At 45.5% G+C, this 22,839-nt stretch overlaps 1 protein-coding gene across 3 annotated transcripts in view; it reads right to left on the reverse strand.

The window, feature by feature from the left end:
* CFAP36 (cilia and flagella associated protein 36) overlaps nt 1-22,839 on the reverse strand; it is a 294,401-nt gene that overhangs the window by 147,742 nt on the left and 123,820 nt on the right. The window lies entirely within an intron of this gene.

Below are 22,839 nucleotides of genomic sequence, written 5' to 3' on the forward strand. Positions count from 1 at the left end.
ATGGCAAACCTCCTCCATTTAAAAGAGTAACACCTCTTCGTGAAGTCTTTCCTGGAAGCAAGCAAGACTTGGGAGACACCCTCAGAAAGACCCAAGGAGGCGAAGTCTACGCTCTCAACATCCAGGCCGTGAAAGCCAGAGACTGGAGGTTGGGATGCAGAAGTGCCCCCTCGTTCTGAGTAATGAGGGTTGGAAAACAGTCCAATCTTCATGGTTCTTTGGAGGACAACTCCAGAAGAAGAGGGAACCAAATCTGACGCGGCCAAAAGGGAGCAATCAGAATCATGGTTCCGCAGTCTTGCTTGAGTTTCAGCAAAGTCTTCCCCACCAGAGATGGGGCATACAGAAGGCCCTTCCCCCAATGCAGGAGAAAGGCATCTGACGCTAGTCTGTTGTTGGGCCTGAAGCCTGGAACAGAACTGAGGGACCTTGTGATTGATCTGAGTGGCAAAAAGATCCACCAAGGGGGTCCCACGCTTGGAAGATCGTGCGAACCATGCCTGAGTTGAGCGACCACTCGTGAGGTTGCATAATCCTGCTCAACCTGTCGGCCAGACTGTTGTTTATGCCTGCCAGATATGTGGCTTGGAGAAGCATGCCATGACAGTGAGCCCAAAGCCACATCTGGAGGGCTTCCCGACACAGGGGACAAGATCCGGTACCCCCCTGCTTGTTGATGTAGTACATGGCAACCTGATTGTCCATCTGAATTTGAATAATTTGATTGGACAGCCGATCTCTGAAAGCCTTTAGATCGTTCCAGACCGCTCGCAACTCCAGGAGATTGATCTGAAGACCTTTTTCCTGAAGGGACCAAACTCCTTGAGTGTGAAGCCAATCTACATGAGCTCCCCACCCCAGGAGGGATGCATCCGTTGTCAGCACTTTTTGAGGCTGAGGAATTTGAAAGGGACGTCCCAAGGTCAAATTGGATTGAATTGTCCACCACTGAAGGGACTTGCGAAATTCGGTGAACAGCTGGATTACATCCTCTAGATTCCCGGCAGCCTGATACCACTGGGAAGCTAGGGTCCATTGAGCAGATCTCATATGAAGAAGGGCCATGGGCGTCACATGAACTGTGGAAGCCATATGGCCTAGAAGTATCAACATCTGCTGAGTTGTGATCCGCTCTGGCCGTGGAAACTAGAGACAGAAGATTGTCTGCTCTGATCTCGGGGAGACAGGTGCAAGCCGTCTGTGAATCCAGCAGAGCTCCAATAAATTCCAATCTTTGAACAGGGAGAGGATGGGACTTGGGGTAATTTATAATAAACACGAGTAGCTCCAACAGTTGAATAGTCATCTGCATGGACTGTAGAGCTCCTGCCTCCAAGGTGTTCTTCACCAGCCAATCGTCGAGATAAGGGAACACATACACTCCCAGTCTACATAGCGACGCTGCAACTACTGCCAGGCATTTTGTAAATACCCTGGGTGCAGACGCCAGACCAAAGGGCAGCACACAATACGGGAAGTGCTGCGCTCCCAGATGGAATCGAAGATACCTCCTGTGAGCTGGAAGTATCGGGATGTGAGTATAAGCATCCTTTAAGTCCAGAGAGCATAGCCAATTGTTTTCTTGAATCATGGGAAGAAGGGTGCCCAGGGAAACCATCCTGAACTTTTCTCGGACTACGAATTTGTTCAGGGCCCTTAGGTCTAGGATGGGACACATCCCCCCTGTTTTCTTTTGCACAAGGAAGTACGTGGAATAGAATCCTAGCCCTTCTTGCCCCGGTGGAACAGGCTTGACTGAATTGGCTCTGAGAAGGGCGGAGAGTTCCGCTGCAAGTACCTGCCTGTGCTGGAAGCTGAAGGACTGAGCTCCCGGTGGGCAATTTGGAGGTCTGGAGATCAAATTGAGGGAGTATCCGAGCCGGACTATTTGGAGACCCCACCGGTCGGAGGTTATGAGAGGCCACCTTTGGTGAAAAAATTTTAACCTTCCCCCAACCGGCAGATCGTCCGGTACGGACATTTTTATAGCGGCTATGCTCATCTGGAGCCAGTCAAAAGCCCGTCCCTTGCTTTTGCTGGGGAGCTGAGGGCCTGTTTGGGCGCAAGCTGTTGACGAGACCGAGCGTGCTGGGGCTGAGCCTGAGAAGGCTGTAGGGAAGGAGGATTGTACCTACGCTTATTGTAGGCATAGGGAGTATTCCTCCTTCCCCAGAAAAATCGTCTACCTGATGAGGTAGAAGCTGAAGGCGCCTGGCGGGAGAGATTGTCCATAGCGGTTTCCCGTTGGTGAAGCTGATCGACCACCTGCTCGACTTTCTCACCAAAAACATTATCCCCCTGGCAAGGGACATTCACAATCCGCTGCTGGACTTGATTATCCAGGTCAGAGGCACGCAGCCATGAGAGTCTGCGCATCACTATACCTTGAGCAGCGGTTCTGGATGTAACATCAAAAGAGTCATAAGCACCCCTGGACAGGAATTTACGACACGCCTTCAGTTGCCTGACCACCTCCTGAAAAGGCTTGGCCTGCCCCAGAGGGAGCTTGTCCACCAAGTCCGCCAGTTGCTTCACATTGTTCCGCTTGTGGATGCTCGTGTAGAGCTGGTATGACTGAATCTTGAACATGAGCATAGAGAACTGATAGGCCTTTCTCCCAAAAGAGTCCAGGGTTCTAGATTCCCGTCCCGGGGGCGCTGAGGCAAAATCTCTAGAACTCCTGGCTCTCTTGAGAGTGGAATCCACAACCATAGAGTTGTGAGTTAACTGCGACTTCATCAACTCAGGTCCTCCGTGAATCCGATATTGGGACTCAGCTCTTTTGGGAATGGTGGGATTACTTAATGGTTTCATCCAGTTCCTTAGAAGTGTCTCTTTCAGGACATTGTGCAAAGAAACAGTGGATGATTCCTTAGGTGGCGAAGGATAGTCAAGGACCTTGAGCATCTCAGTCCTGGGCTCATCCTCAGATACCACAGGGAAGGGAATAGCCACAGACATTTCCCGGACAAATGAAGAGAAAGAAAGACTCTCCGGAGGAGAAAGCTTTCTTTCTGGCGAAGGAGTGGGATCAGAAGGAAGACCACAAGACCCCTCAGAACAGAAATACCTGGGATCTTCTCCTTCATCTCACGAGGCATCCTCCTTGGTATCGGACAAGAGTTCTCTAATTGCAGTCTGAAACCGGGCCCGTCTCGACACCGAGGAACCATGTCCTCGATGGCGTTGCCAAGAAGTCGACTCCCATGCCGGCGGTGATGAAGCTCCCTCCAGCGATGTCGATGGGGAGTCGACCTGGGTGGCAGCCGACGCCGATGCCGCAGGCGGCACCGGAGTCGGGGACCTCACCACAGGCCTTGAGCCAGCTGCTGCTTCCATCAACGGTACCGAGGGCGCAAGCACCACCGGCACTGGAACAGGCTGACGCAGCAACCCCTCCAGCAGACCTGGAAGAATGGCTCGGATGAGCTCGTCCAGAGTCGCTGTCGAGCAAGGCTGCGGGGTCAGTGCAGGAATCGGGTCCAGAATCTGTTGAGGTCAAGGAGGCAGTACTGGGCTGCCCGAAGACCGACACCCCCTGAATGGAGGGTGAGCGATCCTCCCGGCATCGGCGCTTCTTGGGAGCCGAATCCTTCAACGCCCCGGAGCAGAGTGGTAGTACAACAGTTGCTCCAGGCCCTTTTGGCGCAGGACAAGCAGACATCGAAGCTAGGCGAGGTGAGAGAGGAGTGCATGCCTCTAGCATTTGGTCCATGGCACAAAGGGCAGCCCCAGGATATAGTTGTGTGCCTGCAAGACTATCAAATTAAGCAGCAGCTTATAATGGTGGCGTAAGAGGTAAAGGAATTCCAGTGGAAGGATTTAAAAGTGGAACTGTTTCCTGATCTCTCCCCTGTGACGCTACTGAAGTGTAAAGAGTTTCGGGGGGTTACGGCATTCCTGCGAACTGAGTCCCTTCTCTACCACTGGCTTTTCCCAACAGGACTGGTGTTTACTGTCAATGGAGCACAAAAGTATTCTCAGCGAAGGAGGCCTGAAAGAAACTCACGGCACTCCAAGTGCTGCAGGTGGTGTCAAGACAGGGGGGGGGGCCTTCAAAGTAGAAAAGTGTGGATAAAGGCTGGCGGCTGTCTCACCTGTCAGATTCCTTGCAGAGAGAACTGCCTCAGTGCTCACCTAAAAGGGAGATTGATAGTACACTGGCTGGCTTGACTGTTGGACTGCTTGATGACTGTTTGGGGCACATGCTGGGTGGTTTTTTTTTGCCTTGAGTGCTATTTGGACCTTACTGCTGCCTTTGACTTGATTGATCACTTTCTCCTCCGCCATCTTTCTCAAATAGGTATAAATCAAAGACACTGTTCTTGCCTGATTCTCTTCCTTTTCTTTCAGGGCGTGCTTACACAGTTCATACACGTACATCCACTTCTAAGCCTTCTTTAGTCTCTGGAGTACGATAAGGGTCTATCCTTTCTCCTACACTTTTAAATATTTTTCTAGCTCCTTTACTTGCCGTTCTTCATTCCCTAGATTTCACAGCATTTGTATACACTGATGACATTCTGGTTCTCGGTACCATCGACCCTACTGACCCTTAACCAAAAACTAGCTCAGGTGATGGACAAGCTAAAAGCCAACAAAGTACTGCTTAACCTTCACAAATCTCTTAGGACTTCTATTCTACTTTGATCCATCCTCATTTCACCGGTAGAAAGCACCAGGATTCTGGGAGTACTCACTGATAATTCCCTTATTTTTACGCCTCAGATATCTGCTGTGGTTAAGAGTTCCTTTAAGCTCAGAATGATAGTGACCATTTGTTCTCTGCTAAATTGCCTCTACTTTTAACATCCTCGTATATTCACTTGTCATAAGCCGTTTGGATCGTTTGGATTACTGTAATGCCCTCTACAAGAATTGCTCTGAGCTCCAGTTAACTGATCTGTCACCATACTTCCTCCTTATTCCATCGGCCCTGCACACTGTGGTGAACACAGCGTGCTCTCCAGCCCAAAAGGATAGCATTCGTCACCACCACTATCCACGAAGGTGGTGATAGTGGCATACCATGTTCCAGATGACTTGGATATAGCCACCACGTCATGATGCGCTTCATTGGAGTTGTCTAGGGAAGGCATATGGAGTAATCTTGAGACAGCAACTCAAGAGAGACTGCTGCAGAGGACGCATGGAAATTTGAGTATGTCATACCATTCTTGAAGGCTGCTCACTAGCTGCCCATCTCATGTTGTATTACTTATAAGCTCCTCTTGCTTGTACTTAAAATCTTGAAATCTGGTGAACCCTCCTTCCTCACCAACCTACTACTCCCTTTTTGTCCCTCTAGATCACTGCGTTTCTCGCAACAACACCAGTTATTGTCCCATTTCCCCATGATATGGTGTATACCTCCATTAGAAATACCATTTTTTGTCCAAGGGTAGCCACTCTGGAATCAACTGCCAACCCACCTCAGGCTACAATCTTCCCTACATCAATTTAAGGCTGATCTGAAAACACTTCTTTTTATGGAGGCTTATATTTAATTTAGGATCTTTGTGAGCAATGCTGCCTACGCTGTCTCCTCCCACTGCTTTCCTATCAGTTTTGTATTTCTCTCAATTCTCCCTCGCTATATCCATGTCTTGTCTAAACATTTTTCTTCACCCCTTTGTAAGCCCCATTGAGCCTGCAAATAGGTGGGAAAATGTGGGATACAAGCGCAATAAATAAATAAAAAGTACAAGAAACCAGACTAGGCAGAAGTGCAACAAAGCACCGACAAACCAGGGACCTTAGACGATGCAAAGGCAAACACAGACATTTCCAGGTGATTAATAAAGCCCATCAGCTGCTGAACCTCAGCTGCAGGAATCACAAGGCAGCTACGGGTGCTGTTCAGGCACAAAAATTATACTAGTTAACAATTGTTAATTTTGAGCCCAGGCTAATGTTTTTTTCCACTGCGACTGTTCCTGATGCCTTCAAACATGCCGTAGTTACATTACTCCTCAAATAACCTTCATTGGGCCCTACCTGTCTTTCCAACTATCGCCCCATCTCCCTCCTCCTTTTCCTATCCAAGATACTTGAACATGCTGTTCATCACCGTTGTCTTGACTTTCTTTCATCTCAAGCTGTTCTTGATCCACTTCAATCTGGCTTTCGCCATCTTCATTCAACTGAAACAGTGCTTACTAAAGTCTCCAGTGACCTGTTCCTGGCCAGATCCAAAGGCCTCTATTCTATCCTCATCCTTCTTGACATACACACAAATTCGACCCAGACCTTACCCTCCTACTTACAGATACAATATGGACACCCACACCACGGACAGACCACCATAAGGCGATGGTCTCCCTCCACTGGCGAAAAATACACAGAAACGCAATTAACAAACATGAACGAACAACATACACCACGAGAGGAAAAATAGACCCCACAACATTCTGGCAACAGGTCTACTAAAGCGAATGGTCAACAAATACAGACACCATCCAATTCCTCCAAGAATGGGACGACATATGCAGTACAACATTAAACACAATCGCCTCAATCCAAACTAGAACATCACACAGGAAAAAAACAAATTCATGGTTCACCGAAGAACTGAAAAAACTCAAAACACAAGTCAGAAAACTAGAACGCACATGGAATAAAAAGAAAGACAAACACACACTGAACGCCTGGAAATCACTCCGGAGGAAATACAAATACACCATTAAACAGACTAAAAGACTACACTACAAAACAATGATTGGACCAAACTACAGAGACACACACAAACTCTTCTATCTCGTAAACAAATTGCTTGACACCACACCAGTAACAACCAACAGCAAAGATACACCAGGGGTCGATGACCTCGCAAAATACTTCAAGGATAAAATCATACAACTACGGCTCAAAATACCCACTAGCCCCACGGAATACACAACACTCCTAAGTTGTCTAGACCCAGAAGACAGAATATACCCAGCAGACAGGATCTGGACCGAATTCGAACTATTAACTGAAGACCTAATCTCTAAAACGCTCAAGAGATTCGCCAAATCCCAATGCAAACTAGATATCTGCCCAAACAACCTCATGAAATCAGCCCCTCAACAATTCATAATAGACTTAACTAACCACATGAACTACATGCTACAAAACGGACTTTTCCCAAAAGAAAAAGGAATCATTCTACTCACCCCAATACCCAAGGACACAAAGAAAAACACAAGCGAAATAACAAACTACAGACCAATAGCATCCATACCACTAATAACTAAAATAACCGAAGGGATGGTTACCAAACAACTCACAAACTACCTCAACAAGTTCTCCATACTACACGACTCCCAATCAGGATTCCGGTCAAATCATAGCACAGAAACAGTGCTAATTACCCTAATGACCAAATTCAAACAAATGATTGCAACCGGCACCAATATACTCCTACTACAATTTGACATGTCGAGTACCTTTGATATGGTAGACCACAAAATCCTACTAAACATTCTCGAATACTTTGGCATAGGAGTGTTAATATGTGGCCTGGCTTCAGACCTACCACTGGAATAGTGGTGGGCTAAGCTACACAGCCTAAAGCAACTGAAAAAGTACTGACTAGGCCAAATAACAAGCTAATGATGTCATATTTGAGAATCTGCAAAAAGCAGGTCTGAACAATGAGTCTTAACACAACCAGGTACAACCTTCTAATTGAATATAGCACCTATAATGAAAGAATAATGGGTAAAAGGAATAAAATGAGGTTCTTAAAATGGGACTTATTTTCCATAAGATGGCACACAGATCATAAGATGTTATGAAAGGTATTACAAAAGGAAGATGTGAAACTGATATCTTAATATAAAGATATTTTAGTAAACGAGAAAAACAACTTGTTCCAAAAACATGTTGACATTTACGGAAGTGTGGCAACCTCTAGAAATAGATAGAACGGAAAAGAAATGGGTACAGATGAACATCTGGCCGGATACGAAAGTATGATCTCAGAAATTGAGAAATATTAGGAAAAAAAGGTACCTCACAATTGACTTGTATTGGGACCTGGGGCTATAAAAGAGATAAGATTTTGAGAGAGAGTTGGAGTCTTCCCCAACACTTCTCAGACGGCGGAGCTCTATGCGATTGAACCCAGAATCTGTTTGATGTCTGTACTTAATTGAAAACTTGGTAAGAATAAAGCCTTCTTTCTGAAATCTATCTCTGTCTTTATTTTCAAGTATTCTTCACCTGTCATTGATACAACAAACTAAGCCACACACACAACTAACAGTCAGTGTGTATATAAATTACTGTTGCATTGTAATAGAATGCATGTGGGTACATAGATGACCAAGGATTCACTTAGATCCTGATAGACAGAAGGCCATGGTCATGGCCATTATCCTAGAGTTACGCCTTCTGGTGCCTCCACAACAGAAATATCACTGGGGTGGAATATCAAAGGAATTTAGGCAGGCGGCCGAACAGATAGTGGAAGCGCAGACCCTTTGTCCCTGGAGAAGGGTATTCCTGGGGCGCAAAGAGGGCCTTTAAAATTTACATTTGGTGACTCCCGATCGCTGACTGGTACCGCTTACCTTCCCGCCCGCCATTTGAACGCAAGCGGGGATACTTTAATCTGTGCGTTCAATGCTTTATTTCTGTCACTCATATTCCTTTCTCTTTTTCTCTCATATTCCCCCCCCCCCCCCCCTATGATGTCCTTTCTCTGTCTTTCCTTATTTTTCTTTTCCTGCCTCTCACGGACATTGCCCATTTGAGGGGTACTGGGCACTGGTATTCTGTCCGTTCTTTTTCTTACCCCTCCCTCAAATACTCTTCTATCTTTCTGCCTTCTTCCTCTGTTCCCTGCACGCCTTATTCTCCTGCGCTGGACTGGCGCACTTGTTTCTCTGTTCCTGTCCTTTTGTGATTCTGTCCATCTGATAACTGTCCTTATATCTCTTCTTTTAATCATCACCTATATACTGTCCCTTTTGAGTGTTTGGTGTGTGTAAGGGTACGAGTGGCATCTAGGTTCTAGGCTGGGAGACCACGCCTAGCAGATGCTGGCTGTTTTTTTTCTTATTTCACCACGATTGTCATTAGCGGTCTTATGCTGGCTATTCTTAGCCTAACGCCTTGACATTTCGTGTCTTAAGTCTCTGTCTCCCTTTGTCTTTCTAGGCTATCCGGTATATGTTGAAGTTTATGTTCCTTAAATTCTTTGCCATCCCTATCTCTTACTCATGTGTTCTTTCTTTTCCCTGAAATCTTATATCTCTCCTTACAATTCATTCTGGTTTGTGTGTTTTCTGAACTGCACACACTTCAGTTTGTCTATTTTTCTCTGGCCCTTCCCTGCCCTCTAAATATACTTCGGCTCATTTTCTTAGCGCTGCACTGAAACCTCCGATTTGGTTTTCTCCTCATGCCTGTTTGAAACTGTATTGCAGTGCTTCTGTGAAAAATTTATAGTTTCAATCTTATGATTCTTTGCAATCTTTTAAGCTGTTACGCACATTTCCTGGTCTTTAATAAAAAACTGCGTAGTAACTCTTATTTCCCCTTCTAAACTGTTCCACCTCTGCTTTTCTTATTTCTCATCTCAGTACACCATAGCTGTAGGAAGCACCTGTTTCCTCTCAACGGCTATTTAGAAGTTGCCAGTGTTTTATTACTGTCATTTCTCATTTTTCTATATTCTATGCTGGGACAAACTAAAACCCCATGTGCCATGCCGTATCAATGCTTTCTCAATTTATAAGGGCGTAATTTTTTCTCCTCTCCTGTGCCATGCTATTAGGACGTTGTCTCCCACTTCCCCAATTTTCTGCTCGTACTGCTTTGACTTGTGGGCGTTGCCCTCTATTTCATTTCATTTTCCCTAAAACAATAGACCGTCTGATACTTTAATGCTTTCTCACTCTGTTTCTGAGGCAAGATTTAAACCCCGAGACAGGTTTTTCTTTCCTTTTACGCTGCAAGTGACAGCTTGATAGACCTTATCGTGTTCCACAACGTGGTTACAAAGTTTTAAAAGTGTATTTTCCCTTCAAACAGAAATTAGTGTACTTTCCCTTCAAAACCGGCTTTCTGCTTCTTTCCTCTGCCTTGGTTTCCAGCGATCACATCTGTATCTCCCTCTCATATGCCCAATGATGCTTCTTTAATTTATTGTTAGTATAATGGGTAATTGATGGCACATGTACTTTATCATGTGTATTTGCATGGCCCCCCCCCCCCATATCTCATTATTTTAATATTTTGATTTAATACTTCGTGATTTCAGTTTTGAACTGTAATGGTGTGAGTTAATTTTTGGATTTGTTACATTTCTTTTGCCCTGTAGAGATACATGTCTTACTAATCCGCAATACTGTCACATTTTCCTTAGTGATTGATACGCTTTTATTTCCTGTAGAATGATTAACCGCTAGCATTTCAGGATGCCCGTTGCATATGTAACCACATATTTTGTTTTGCCGTTAAGAAGCTGGTGTTTTTCTCCTTTTTAAATGCTATCATATTGTGCTGGTGTTCTATGAAAAAGGGTGTATAGCATTGTTTCCAAGCCATGCATTCAACCTAGTTACCTGCTATATTTCTCTATATGCAGTATGTTCTTTATTTTTAATAGACACAAGCTCTTTGTTGCAAAAACATTTGTGCTCAAATACTCTTAAGTTTTACTTTCATGATGGCAGCGCTGGTTCGCTGCTCACCTATACTCTTGACATTTTCATAGCACTAATCTACAACTCGTTTTACTTTAATAAAATCAGTCTATATATTTATCCTTAAAATTTTTTTTCCCGATACAAAGGATGTCAGCCATACAAGAAAACTATTATGCTACTTGCTTAATGATCTACAATGCCTGTCCATCAATCTCTAAGCCCCGCTTCAGTGAATGTCACGTATCTCTCAGACTTTTTCTGCTTTGCTCGTTTTGCATGATTGATTTCGTACTGCTTGCCCAAGCTCCCTTACTGTCAGCTGTTTCGCTCTATTGCTTTACAGTCTCCCTTTCATTGTTTGTTGTGTGGCAAGTGTATTATCTAGTGTATAGTGAATGTACCTTACCCGAAGAGCGTACATGTGTTTTTTTTTCTTTTTTCCTTTTTACTTGCTATCTCTGGAATAGGTTTCAGGGATTCTTTCTAGGAACATGCCATATATTTTTTTTATTTTATTTCTCTCTTTTTCCTTTTCTTTTTTTTAATTATTATTTCTTTTACCAGTGTCACGCTATAACTATTGGCTTTGATATCGATGCCTGGGGCTTACACCCATTGAAGGGGACCCTTCAATGGATGACGGTATCTCAATTATTAGATTTAAAGCAGAATTCCATTCCATTTTCGGAGTGGCCTGCGGATTCGGTATTATTGCCCACATAGGAGTTACTTGTATACATGACCGCTGAGGGCAATAAAGAGACGTCTAAGACTTTAGTTGTGATTGCGTACCAGGTGACTCGGGCGATTCTAAATTCTTAAGTGTATTTTGGTTTGTTGAATCGAGTAGAATCTTCAGTTGAATTGAGCAGAATCTTCATTCTAAATTTTTAGCTGTATATTAAAATATCCTGTGGAGGTTAGTTGAATTGAGTGGAATCTTCATTTGAATAGAGCAGAATCTTCCTAACCAGCGAAAAACCATAGGGTATCTGTTCTCCGAGTTCAGGGAACTAGTTTCGCAGCTTCCTGGACCCTTTCAGGGGTAGTAGCCTCCCCTCTTTTGAGGGTTCTACCATTGGAGTGAATCATGGCCAATGGAGCTGAATCTTGGCGGCTAGTAGAGCAGAATCCTAGTTGTAGAAGCCTACCCTGGGGAAACAGTTTTTCTTTTATTAGAGTAGGATATATATATTATAGCTGACACCACTCACTCTTGTACAAGTTTCTTTAACTCTCCTTTCACCTCTGTGACTTTCAATTGTCTGTTCATATAACCTGCGGCAAAAGCATTGAGCTTTCCGCCAATTAGTAATCTCTGTTCTAGGTTCCGCCACCGGGACGCTCTTGAAGACGCGTGAGTATAAAAGTGTTTTGTATACGCATGATGCATGTTTTTTTGTTTAGATAATTTTCCCTTGCACGTTATTGTTTGTATACTTTAGTTGCCCCTGTTATAGATCTCTGACATTTGACTTGTACCATCTCACTTGTAGATATTGCATTATATTGAATACACTTTTCTATGAGTTCCTATGTGGATTGTCTTCCCCCTATTTCAGATTCCACTATGTCCCCCTCCTCATCCCCTAGTCCCCTGGAAAGAGTCCTTAATTTCTTTCCCGCTGATAGAAAAGAACTTACCCGTTTATGTCAAACCTGGCATACCGCTTGGTCCGCTAAGGATCAAGGACTGGAATGGCCATCAAAGGGCTCATTTGATCAGGGCAAACTCCAAGCCTTGGTCTGCTACAATGAGTCCAACAAAACAGGAAAATCTAGGGATAAACATTTAGCTGCTATTAATAAGTTCATACTTATTGCACAAAACCAGCACGATAGGAGTTTAGGTAAGTCCGATACCGATCAAGCCCCTTACCAAGATCCAGTGACACCTACTGCCCCACCACCTTATGACGCAGCTGCTGCCGCAAGCACTACTAAGCTGCTACCATGTGCAGTGGGATATACCCCAATACCCCCAGGATATTGTGATAAGCCTATCACAGATCCTCTGCTACAGAATTCCCAGGGATCTCAGACGGAGACCTCCTCATCCCAGGGATCACAAACAATGACACCTTCGCTGACTGCGGGATCTCTAGCTCCTGCGATTTTCGACCCACCTACCACTGTGCACATTGCTGGTGTTGTTGATATATCTCCTCTTTCATCTCAAAAGAACCCTCTCCCTATGTCCCAGGGGTCGGCACCAACTCAGCCGCCCGTAACCCCTTCAACAATACCAGTGGCACAGACTGTTACTCAGTCGCCCGCTGCTATAACTGCCCCAACGATGCAGGCAACTACCCAAACGCTTACTCCACAACCTCATGTCTATCGTACTACATATGGCCACGAGATTGAAATCCCTCCTCCTATTATTGAACAATATCCTTGTGTCCAGAACCCGACGGTTCCGGTCATTACCCATCCTCCAAGTAACAGAGGAATAGATACCGCGGTCCAGACGACCACCTACCCCGGATTGGGAATAGACACCGCGGTCCAGACAACTGCCTACCCCGAACTGGGTAAAGGTCCGGCCTCACACGACTACCCAAACGACTACCTACCCATATATGGGACATACAACTCAGACATCACCTTTGCCACCATGTTGGGACTCCGCCACCCAAACTGGTCCCCTGCCCCCGCCATCATTACCATGCCCTACTCTGTCTCAGTTACGACAGATGGGTTTTGTTCCATGCAGTCCTGCCACACAGGCACGCGCAATTTGTCAGGAATTATACGATCAGGGTTATGTAAAATTACCCCCTGACTCGGATAATCCATCCATGCCCATTCTTGCACCTGAATGTTCTACTCCCCCTAGATGGGACACGTTAGGTGCACGGCCAAAGGTTAGATCTCCCCACTCGGCAGAGGAGTTGGAAGCTCTTCTTAAGCGTCCTCTGGTACTTCCAGCCAAACCGGCTAAAGAGGGGCAACCAAAGGTAAGACCCTCCCCATTAGAAGAAGCATGGGAAGTTTTAAAACAACAACTCCCAACAAAATCTGACATGGAGGATATTCGAAACGAGCCTCCTCCGATGCTCGATTTTTCCTCTCTTCAAGATAGTGAAGCGATCCCTTCCTTTGCAGACGATTCACCTCGTCTCACTTTACCTAAGGCTCTTCCCCTTACAACCCCAGTCCCCTCGGGAGAACGACCTATGCCACAATATGGTCGTGCATTGGCCAGTATGGGAGATGGCCTCGCGTTTGTTTCAGAGGGACTTCGTTCCTTACGCAAGTCCCTGTCAACACAACCGCGCCCTGATATCCCGGACACTGTTGCATCTGTTGCACCAAGATTCGAATTACCCCAACAACATGATGTTATTTCTCATCATACCAGACAGCGCCACCCTCAAAGTTATCTTACTAATGAGGGATCCAGCCGCTGCCTTGCAGTCATTGACAGTCCCCGTCACCCTATCAGTACAGAACCTATCTTATCTAGTCCGCCTAGCACACCTGCCCAATATGTCGCCTTACATGAGAACTCATGGCATTATGTTCAGCCATGGATTGATAACCTTGCAGGATGGTCTGAGGCTCTCCAGCCCCAGTCTGCCCTCTTCCCACGTGAAGGATCCTTGTGGTCTGACAAGCTCTCGCTAGTGCGAGATCTTATTTATGACCACCCTGACCCCCATTGGGATCAGAAAACAACCCTTTACCTAATCCAGGGTCTTCAGGTTTGGAAAAAGTATGAGAATCAATTTCCTCCAACTGTCACTACCGGACCTGTCACTCCGCCTAATGTCAAACTTTTTCCCTTGTTAAATAAAATGTCAGGTGGTGTCCCTCATACGGAGTACACCCCACTTTCGGCTGTTGAATTAAATAGCCTCATACTACAACTCCCAGATATTGCAATGGGAGGCAACCGATGGTTAAAGAAATTACAGGACATTACACTGGGTACCACCCTGTCAGTTGGAGACATGAAAGCGCTTTTGGGCAGAACCCCACACGCCAGTGTCACGGACATATTCACTCAATCAGGCTATGCTAAATTTGTAACCGATACCCAGTATGATGGCAACCCTTTAACAGAGATTCAGACCAAAGTATTTCAGGAAATCCGGACCATGTATCCGGCTCTTAAAGATTTTTCAGTTATCACTTCCCAAAGATGGGAAATGGACTCAGAGCCTATTGAGGCTTACTTGCTCAGACTCCAAGATCTCTTTAAAGAAGAGACGGAGGAAAAATTTGACTCTGATAATGCCCTTCCAGTGTTCTACCATTTACTTAAGGGAACCTTACCTGCAGAGATTAAAAATAAATTGGAGAACACAGTTGGCCTCCAATTGGAAAAATGGCCAAAAATTCGTGAACACATCCTTCATCATTGTAGACGGCTTATTAAAAGCAAGCAAGATGAAGCTCAACATCGTAAGACAGTACGCACTAACTTAGAAGTGCTACAAACTGAAGATCTCAAAGAAAAGAGAGCCTCTAAGAGCTCCGACACAGATCCCAATACTCCCGAGACCTCTCCACCTGTTATAGTTATGTATGCTGACCAACGCTACGACTATAACCCCCGAAATCAGGGCCTACGGTCCTATCGCCCTGACCGGAGAAATGACTACCCCGAAGAACGTGGTCGCCGCTCTCAACCTCAGAGAGGCCCCCCGAGTGGTCCTCCTGATGTCAATAGACGACCTAGAGACTACCGTTCCCAGCCTAGCCCTGATCGCTATGCTAATATTCAGTGTTACCGCTGTCAACAATTTGGTCATTATGCGGCAGAGTGTCCTCAGCCACCGCCCCATAGAGTTATGAGACAGCTCCGCCAAAATCCTCCAGAACGGCAGTCTTTCCCTCTATGGAACCCAGACCAACGCCGTCCACAGTGACTAGGCGTGGTCCACACTACAGCAGGACTGGATGATCCTATGATCACCTTGTTAATCTGTGATGTTCCCGTCCCCTTTTTAATTGACACAGGCGCTTCTCGCTCTGTGCTTGCCCACGTTCCGCATAAACTGCAGAAATTTCTCACAGTTTCTCCAGACAATATTACCACCACAGGATTTGATGGTGTCCCAACAGACACACCACTGCTAGAGCCTCTGCCCATTAAATATGCCGATCTACAACTATCGGCTCCTTTTTTGTATGCTCCACTATGTCCTGTCAATTTACTTGGAAGAGATCTGTTGACATTGTTTCACTTTGAAATTCATTTTGATCCTTCCCCTAATGAAAGCACTTCACTCATGATGGCTGTCACTTCTATGGTTGAGAAACAAATAGAGATTGCACTGAATGACCTACCAGGTTTCCTTTGGGCCACACCTGATAAACCCTATGGTGAGGTTACAGGTCCTCCCCATCGTATCCAGCTTTTACCTGGCTGTAAAGGCCCCAAAATTGCCCAATATCCACTGAAGCCTGAAGTTATTGCTGGAGCTCAGGAACAAATTGAGTCCTTGTTACAGCAGGGTATTATTGAAAAGTGTAATTCACCATACAACACTCCATTATTCCCAGTTCCAAAGAAGGATCCTGGAACCTTCCGTATAGTGCAGGACTTACGAGCACTAAATGACCTCACTTATGCTACATTCCCAAATGTGGAAAACCCGACTACACTCCTCAATAGCATCTCCTTGCAGACATACCATTCCACTATTGATTTATCCAACGCCTTCTTTTCCATCACTCTCGACCCTGTAAGCCGTCCGCTAACGGCCTTCCAATTCAATAACACAACATATCAGTGGACTCGCCTTCCCCAGGGATTCACTGACAGTCCTACCATCTTTTCCCAAACTCTAGCAGAACACATACAGGAATTTAAACGTGACAGGTATGTTCTCCCACCACATACTTCTATTGTTCAGTATGTGGATGACATGCTTATCACATGCCCTGACTTTGACACTTGTGTTCAAGTCACCTGTGACTTTCTAGGCTTTCTTGCTACGAAAGGCTACAAAGTTAACAGAAAGAAATTAAAAGTTGCTCAGACACATGTTACCTTCCTTGGCCATCACATTGGCCCCCGTCGGAAGGGCCTAGGTCCCGATACCCTACAACACGTTTCTTCTTTGCGTATGCCCACAACAGTTTCTGATCTCAGAGGTGTCCTTGGCATGCTAAACTTCTGTCACCTTTGGATACCCAATTATTCCGCCCGGACTCAGCCATTTTACATGAAACTACAAGGTAAACAGAAAGTGAAACATGAACCCTTACACTTTACAGCTCAGGAAACAGCTGATCTTATGGCCCTTGTGAAGGATGTTATGCTTTCCTCACCATTGGCAACCATTGATGTTTCTCAGGATGTGCACCTTTGGGTTGTGCATACTGAGGATACTTGGTCTTGCCTAATCACACAAGAACATGATGATCTTGCATGTGGTTACCTTTCAGGAACTTTTTCACCCGTCGAAAGAGCTTTTGCAACTTGTGAGAAAGGTCTTGTTGCCGCCAGTACTGCTGTTACCAAACTATACAGCTACATTCCTCACCTTCCGGTGATCCTTCACACGTCCCATGATGTTAAATATCTATTAGACAAACAGATTAGTCACATGACTGTCTGCCGTTTGCAAAAGTATCAAGTACTTTTGTTTAGTGTAGTGCACTCCATTCACCCATTAACTTTAACTGACCTTCAACGTTTGGATCCACTGCTCACCGTAACAGAGACAGCACAGAATGCCATCTTTCCCCATGAGTGCACTACCCAATTATCTGTACCCGATTCACTCCACCTGCATTCTGAAATTTTGCAAACAGGAGAAATTTGGTTTACAGATGGTTCTCAACAAAACGGAGTAGCTGGTTTTGCCGCCCTCCGTTATACACCAGAAGAAGACATACTAGACCCTGTACAATTCAGGCTACCAGATGCATTCACAGCCCAAACTGCAGAACTTGCTGCTGTTTTGTACGTTCTGCTATTCAAAGCACTACACTCAGATTTGAGCATTGTCACTGACTCAGACTATGTTTTTGCTTCCTTGCACTCCCATGTTCGCAAATGGAACCAGACGGGTATGATTTCCTCAACTGGACAACCCCTAAGTCACTTACCGTTGTGGACTGCTCTTTTTGACGCGCTGGAGCAGCGTCATCAAAAAGGCCTCCGCACTAGTATCTCCTGGATAAAGGCACATCAGGAGACAGTCTTTTCTTTCGCCATCAACGGCAACCACGTTGCTGATGAACTAGCCCGTGAGGTCACTTCCCTTTCCAGTCTTCCTTCCGGAACCGCTGCCGATGCGGCACTTCCGGTCATTGTGTCCGACGCACCACTTCTTGACACGCCTCCTTCAACTCCTTCCGATTCCACACAATCTGATTCCTCCTCTCCAAGTACCCCTCCCCTTTTTCATGCTCCTCCCATCATTACACCTCCCTTATCTCCAGTACCGCAGTGTCCTCGGAACGAGCCTACTCCTCCTGTAACCTCTGAATCCCTAACTTCTGACTTCTCTTCTACCCTCACGTCCTCACTTACACAAGCAGAAATCACCTTGTGGAAGCAAGCAGGCTGTTTCCTTAACCCTAATGGTATTTGGACCCATCCCAATGGTCAACTATGTGTTTCACAGCATGTTTTGTCTCTCCTCCTGCATGCCCTCCATTACCCTTTGCATTTGAATGCTAATACATTGTATGATCAACTGTCTTCCAAATTATGGGCTCCCCAAATGATGCCCATGTGTCACACTGTTGTTCATAATTGTTACAAATGTTTTCTGTATACACCTAAACGAGGACCTGTCATTCCTTCAGGTCATTTACCTGTTGTCCAGGGACCTGGCCAACATTGGTATATTGATTTCACAGATATGCTGACACCTGTTCGTGGTAAACGGTATCTGCTTGTCTGCGTGGACGCTTTCTCTAAGTGGGTGGAAGCTTTCCCTTGCTCTAGAGAAACCGCACAAACTATGGCACAGTCACTATGCAATGAAATTATTCCTCGATTTGGTATTCCTGGCAAAATAACCACAGATAATGGTACACACTTTGTAAATGAACTGCTGCAGAATCTCCTTCCAGCACTTGGCATTATGCATAGAACAGTCTGTGTCTACAAACCCACCAGTAATGGTTTGGTTGAAAGATACAATGGATTGCTGAAAACCAAAATGCGTCAGCTTATGGCAAATGGGATAAAGAATTGGCTTGATGCCCTCCCACTGGCACTCTTATCACTTCGTGCCACTCCATCCTCTTCCCTTAAACTGACGCCTTTCCAATTATGTACAGGTCGTCCAATGCGACTTCTACCTGGCAATCCAGACACTCAAGTGCCCGATCAATACTCGGTATATTGGGATATCTTGCAGACTATTGTAAGTTCTCTGTCCTCAATTCCACAGGCCATTTCGGACAGAAGAGGGGATTGTGATGCCAATAGATCCCCCCCTTACAAAGTGGGCGATCTAGTGCATCGGCGTTATTACACGCACAAAACCTGGGGAGATCCCATCTACGTTGGCCCCTTCAAGATAGAAGCTCTGTCAGCTACAGCTGCTAAGCTTGAGGACCACACATCCTGGGTCCATCTGAAAGATATACGAGTCTACCCGAATACCGAATCAGGCCTCCTGGATGTTTCCATTGATGTTTCCAGCACAGCAGCCACTGGAGAGACCTGTCCCACCACGAACCCCATCTCCACCGCCACTGAGCCCAAGACCACCGACCCCACATCCAACACTCTTAAACCATCTTGATCAACTCGACCAAAGACTTAACCACTTAATCAACTTAGACCATCCATCTCCTGAATCGCACCTCCTTGATCTGGCTGAGATAGTCATCCAAACCTTCGCAGAATCTCCAGAGTCACCATCTGAACAACCACCTGTATTTGAACCAGCTTTTGAGTTGCCATCCTCACCTCCACCTCCCACTGTTCCAGCATTCCCACTTCCCTACGTTGATCTTCGCATCCGTCTCATCCGAATCCGTAACCTTGCAGAAGATCTCACCCAAGTCCGCAACTTAGCAGGAGAGTTGAATCTGGAAGAACAAGAGTCTGTTGCGTTTTCAACAGTACAGAATTTGCACAGCAACATCAGTGAGCTGCTCGACATTCTACATTTGTACTTCCCGAATCAAGCCAGATAAATGCCACAGCAAGTTCCGCCGCTGTTCACTCCAGAAGAGCTCATTCCCTTACAGACTATTTCTCTACATAAAGTTCCTATTCCAATACCACCTTTCCCAACCACTCCTGTGAAAGTTTTAATACCACCACCCTCCCCCGCTGGTAAAGTTCTCCGCAGGGAACCAACTGCTGAGAACCTTGCTGCCCTTGACGATATCACGGAACCAGATCCACCAGACCCACAGAACACTGGACTTTACCCTGTTGATAAGTGTGACTCTGAGCAGTTATCTGAAACCAATTCCCATTGGTCCAACGACTTTGACGGCACTTATTTGGAAGGCGACACCATTCCTGACGACACGGACGGAACCAGCACCCATCCAAGTGTTGTTTCAGCAGCAGTAACGGTGTTACATCAGTACACCCTCTTCTTCTGCTTCCCATCTGCTCGATTGTTTGCTGTTGGACTCTTGTGCATGATCCTACTTTGTATAGGTTTGGTTTTGTTTCTCACTACCTTGTTTACCTATACTGCTGACAGTAACCTCTTTGATCTTTGGATCACACTCACTGCCTTTCCCACTGGCAACGTTACTTTGCCCGTTGGAAACGCCACGGTACTTGCAACTACTTCGGTACTTGCAACTACCCCAGCAGTACTTGCAACTACTTCTGTACTTGCAACTGCTCCTGCTCCACCACCTACTACAGCAGCCTACACAGAGCCCCAACAGTACACCACATTCACACGCCTGTTTGGACACAGATCCCTCCAAACGATCAAAAAGATCGGTCCCCTTGCCACCAGTTATCCCACCTCTTGGTCAGACACATCTGCCACAACAGACTTTTCAACTGGCAATCCTACAGTGCCTATTGAAAACTCGGCGACTACTCCTGTCCTCACTAATTCTCCTGTTTTGCATTCTACAAGTGTTCCCAATAATATCAGTAGCTCGGTCCATATTGTCCCCAATCTTACAACTGCTTTTGGGGATAATATTACCTTGCTTGAATTACGACCCACCCCTCCTCCTTATCCTCTGGTTCCTACTAGTGACGTTCCTCCTCCCACGAATACTACCTTAGCCACTTCAAGTACCAAAGTCCCCGCTACTCGTCCTCCCAGAAAGTAGCTATCAATATATGTCCCAGAACAGACCAGATAACCAGCCTTCTCCACCTGATTCTCCCCCACCGTCGCCTTTAAATTTAGGTGAACAGTTAATCCCTGAACCCCCAGAGTACCTTTTTGATCCAAGAGAATTGATACATCCCCATTGGGACCCAGCTCCAGAAGACGATCCCAATTGGGACCCCTTCACACGATTTCAAACATTGTGTGAACCCTTATTTGAGAGTTGGACACTAGGTCCTAGTCGAACGGTCACACACACTCTGGTACTGTTTGGAGGAACCTTTGGTTTACAAGTTAAACAAACCGACGACCTCCTAATAAGACCAGAAACTGGTGACGTTGTAGATTTTTGGTTAATCACATACGCCGTACTGGGCACTGACTGGATACCCTTCCTGTTCATTAGAGAGGTTGGATTGGGACCTTTGGAAGTATATAGCCTTTTCGAAATCCCCGACCCTACTGGAAGAGGAGCGATTAGAATTTACCCACCCTACCCAAATTCTTCCTAATGATATATCAAGCATTGGTATACGTAGGAATATTAATTATAGCAATTGCAGTTCTGGTTAAGACCCTAGGATTAATTTTGTTACTCATTTTCATTAACCGCCAATTGCCTTTGGTACAGTCCAGATCTTACATTTAACCATGAAAACTACCAACATGCAGTGCCTAGCCCTTCTGTTGTGTGTGCTCACCATGCCTATGGTACAAGGAACAAAGGATCTAGAAAGTTTTCTGCAACAGTTTATTACCACCCCCGAAATAACATTACCCACAACTAAAGACACGACCACAATCACCCTTGATGTGTGTGCTTACACAATGTGTGGGGAACATCCTGTACAGCAATATTTGTCAGCTTTTGAGGTATACCTGTGTCCCTTCTCCAATTGCGGAAGTTGGGCACAAGTATGGTGGTACACAGGTTCATGGATTCCCTACTCAGGTAGCGAAATTCCAGATCTCAAAAAGAGCATTTCCATTATGAAATTGCGAGTGACTGGCCTCTGTTCAATGACCAAATGTAATCAAGTGGCTATCACTTTCAGAGGAGTAACGGCTGTTACATACAGAACTTATTCATTAGGAATTGACGCCTCAGGTAGAGACCCCGTTGGAAAATTTAAGATTGTTCCACCCCCAGCCCAACCAGAAAAAAATCCTTTGATGCCAACAAAAATCCCAGAAGTAAAGATTCCTTACCAGATTGTGCCGATTAATAATTCTAAAGATTTAGTGGCACTAGAAACAGGATTTGGAGAGACAAACCTGTGGCTCGAATGGGCGCATTATACTACAAAGAGTTTGAATGTCTCTAATTGTTATTTTTGTGCCCATGCAAGAGCAGAACCAACTGTAGTTCCCTTTCCTTTAGATCTGACCAATGATCCAGATGGTTTTTGGTGTATGTTAGAGTTATTACAAATGAAAGATGAAATCAATCAGTCTTGTCAACATCTTGACGAGCACCACCCCTACTTACCCCCTCGGCTGAGGGTTCCACCCGCATTCAGGATTCCAGATCCTGCTACCAGATATCATACATGTCTGGAACGATATGGGGTGAAGAATACACGGTTTCTAGGAAATTTGACCAATTGTAATACAACCCTAGAAAAAGGGACTCTACGAAATCTAAATCTCACAGACTTTTCACAAGCTAGAGCAGACATATGGTGGTACTGTGGAACCCACACTATCTACCATACACTCCACAGGAGTTGGACAGGCAGATGTGCCTTAGTCAAATTGGTAATTCCAATTATAATAGCCTCTTTGCTCCCTCCTCATAGCAGCTCTTCCTCACGAGTGAAGAGAAATGCAATGCCTGGATCTTTTGATGATCGGGTCTATATAGATGCAATTGGAGTTCCAAGAGGGGTTCCTGATGAGTTCAAAGCCAGAAACCAAATAGCTGCAGGATTCGAATCAGCTTTCTTTTGGTGGGCTACTAT

This window comes from Microcaecilia unicolor, chromosome 3 (assembly GCF_901765095.1).
Source record: "Microcaecilia unicolor chromosome 3, aMicUni1.1, whole genome shotgun sequence".
Classification (NCBI taxonomy): Eukaryota; Metazoa; Chordata; class Amphibia; order Gymnophiona; family Siphonopidae; genus Microcaecilia; species Microcaecilia unicolor.